Genomic DNA, 3373 nt, shown 5'->3' on the forward strand with positions numbered 1-3373 from the left:
TATCACATATGGGTCGCGATCATAGTTGTAATTGTAATGCGCGTGCGACGACGGTTCGAACGGGTTGTATGCCGTTGGACCCGTGTATGCAGGTATTGGGTGGTCATACCCAAATGGTGGCGAAGATGGTGCAACTGGCGCGGAGTTCGCCTCCTATACTGGACTTGAAGGTCCTTCTTCAGGTACTGACGGATAGTGACTAGCACTCGAGTGGCGAGGGGTGCTGAAATGGAATTCCCCTCCTCGGGTAGACATCCGTGCGCCTGATCTTCTACGCCTTGGCGGATCTGGAACTACTGGTTGAACCGGTGGCGGTGGTGGTGGCGTATCTGCCACGAAACGTGGATCCTCGGAGGGATCTTGTTGTTGTTGCTGTTCGTGTTGTGATGTCTGATGTTAGGGTGTGAAGTACCACTCGTGCTGGTTGAACAGCGCTTGAAAACTATCTGGCCCTTGATAAGGTGTGCCATGAAAAGAAGATCCATCAGAGATCTCGATAGGATGTGTGGGCGTACCACGAGCAGGTTCTAGGGGATCTGTGTCCTCATCCATATGGTCTTCTGAGAAGTGATCCTGTGGTCCTAACGGGACAAAGCCTGCAGGTTCCTGAATGTAATCTGCTGGGTTAAACTGACCTCTGAAGTAAGGAGTGGGATCATCAAAAGTACGGTGCGATGCAGATCGCTGTAGAGGTAAAAAGGATGGTTGGGGGTTATCGGGATTATTTTCCGAGTCTGGTCCAAACGAGTGACGGTACGATGGCGTCGAGCTATGCGAGGTAGAATGTCTCGCAAGTTCAAAAAGATTTCTTCGTCTCTGTGGTTCTTCACTCCTTGTACTGGAAGGAGCTCGCGTGTTCGAAGGTCCAGCTTCGTGATCATTGTGAGTAATGATCGTTCCTCTGCCTCTTCCTCCTCTTCCTCGTCTGATTGCAGGTGGCATATTCCTGCTTTCAAAACTTTAAATAACAATAACAATAAAAAGACAAACTGGAATAACAAATTCGAATTTGTCCTATGTTCTTGTCTAGACTCAAGTATGTGCAATTTTGTAACTGAGATTAAACACAAAAGGCTAGTGTTTAATTCACTCAGTGTTGGCTTTGATACCAACCTGTCACACCCTGATTTCCACGTGTCTCACGGTGGGCCCGGTGGGGGATTACCGTGACGTAGTTGGCAACATTATAGTCAAACCACACAATATAAATGAATGCACAGCGGAAGCAATAAGATAATATATTTCAACTTAAGTGTAATATCAATGTATCACCATTGTTGAAATATCCACAGGGGATCAAATAATAATATCAAAAATATTGTTCAACAGACTTCAGGCATCTTAAGCTTGCAAGACTTCTAATGATGCTAAGGAGAAATCCCAGCTAATTACGCCTAGTACCTGCATTTAGTCTTTTTGGGGAAAATACGTCAGTTTACACTGGTAAATACATTCAACTGACACTTTTGTAAAATGTTTGATAAAATTGGTTTAAATGCTCAAGGCACAAACTCTTTATAACTTGGGATGATTTATAATCAAATCTTGTAAAGAATTACATGTTACTATGCGTTTGGTCGCCCGAGTCGTGTCGGGTTAAAGTTTAATAGACACACCACATAGCATATAACACCGTGGCGGGTAACCAACGGCTACACTTTTATAGTTATAGACATAATGCCGGGTGTACGCCTACACCGGGATGTCAAGGTCGTGGCCATTCGTAAATGCTGCCAAGGATATCCGGGACATGGTCATTAAGCCCCCAAAGGCTTTAAGCCAACAAAACAGTTTTTAAACGGGTCACACTGATAATACCCAACTACTAATGAGTTGGGGTCAATTACCCGACCAAGCGGTATTTTAGATACTGTAACCCAAGCCCGTATAACGGAAAATAAGTTAAAGTATTTACCTTTGCAAGTATAATCCTTAATTGAGTAAATCACAGATAGCTTTTACTGGTCTCCTATTCTGGAATGAAGGTTTTTAAAATAACCTATTAGAATCCTAACGGGTCTTTATATTTGCCATAGCCTAGACCGGTTAGTTTCAAAGTATAGTTACGGTTTAATCGCGTGAAAGGCGAAATCGTGAATGGAGTGTGATTTTGACCCAACAAGTTTGAAGACTTTTTTCACATGGGTATAATAATCATACTCTGGATTTTGGGGTCCAAACGATATGGTTTGACCCGTTTCGGCTAATTTATGTAAACTAGTTACATAAGCCGAACCGTGCACGCGAAAGGCGCAACGGCTAACCGTAAGAGTCCTACACTATTTTCCTAAGTCAACATGCCTTAAAGAGGTTGTGGTATCAGTAGGATACCTTCCGTAATGCCCGTAACGAGTTTAAGTTCATATTATGCCCCGTAGGGGTATTTTGGTCTTTTTAAAGATTATAAAAGAGGTTTTAGAGTTCTACAGGAAATCTTGAGTTTCCCGAATAGTTTATAAATTCTAAAATACTTTATTTATTATTTAAAATCAGTAGCAACTGGAATCGGGTCAAAAGACCTTGTAGAACTCACATTATGGCCGAAAAGGGCATATTCGGTATTTACCGAACCGTTGCCATAACCGCAGGTTATGAGCAGGTTAAAAATAATTAAAAATCTTTAAAAATCCAAAAATATTAGTTTACAATAGTGAGTAAAAGGTTTGGTGTCGAAATCCGGGTTTAGATAGGCATTATGCTAATTGCGCTATTTAATTACTAAAGTTTCGCAATTTGCGCTATTTAGCATAACTCCTATTCTGGACCTCGGATTGACATGAAATTTTAGGGACATGCTTAGAAATCAGTAACCAAGGTCATGATCCTTTCACGTGTCAGAAATTCTCGTTTTAAATTAAAAAGGGCGTTACGGTCAACTTTTAAGCATTTAACGGAAATGTGTAAAAGACTCGGACAAACAACGAACCGGTCATAGAGGGTTATACCATCATGTAACCTGGTCCTAAGAGAGTCCTAAGGCATATCTAAATCAAACTTTAACGGGTCAGAACTGAAGTCAATGCAAAAGTCAAACTTTTGCGACTTTCGGCTCCGAACCGGGTCAAAACAATAAATGGTCGGATCAAACAAGCTTAGACTAGTTTATATACTTATTATCATGTTTTATGAGTGTTCAAACAAGTTACATATCATCTACATTACAGATTATGCAAGAAATCGCAAAATAACATTTCTGTTGACTTTTTATAAGCACGTTTGACTCGACATTTGAACTAGTTAGAGTGGGAATCAGAGGGTGCCCTTTTAGGGGTTTAATGCCCACATGATTACCATCATACAACTATCTTTGATTCGACAAACCACTGGACCATTCGTGATTTATCGCAAAGTCAATCGTTAATTACGACGGATT

This window comes from Helianthus annuus, chromosome 11 (assembly GCF_002127325.2).
Source record: "Helianthus annuus cultivar XRQ/B chromosome 11, HanXRQr2.0-SUNRISE, whole genome shotgun sequence".
Taxonomy (NCBI): Eukaryota; Viridiplantae; Streptophyta; class Magnoliopsida; order Asterales; family Asteraceae; genus Helianthus; species Helianthus annuus.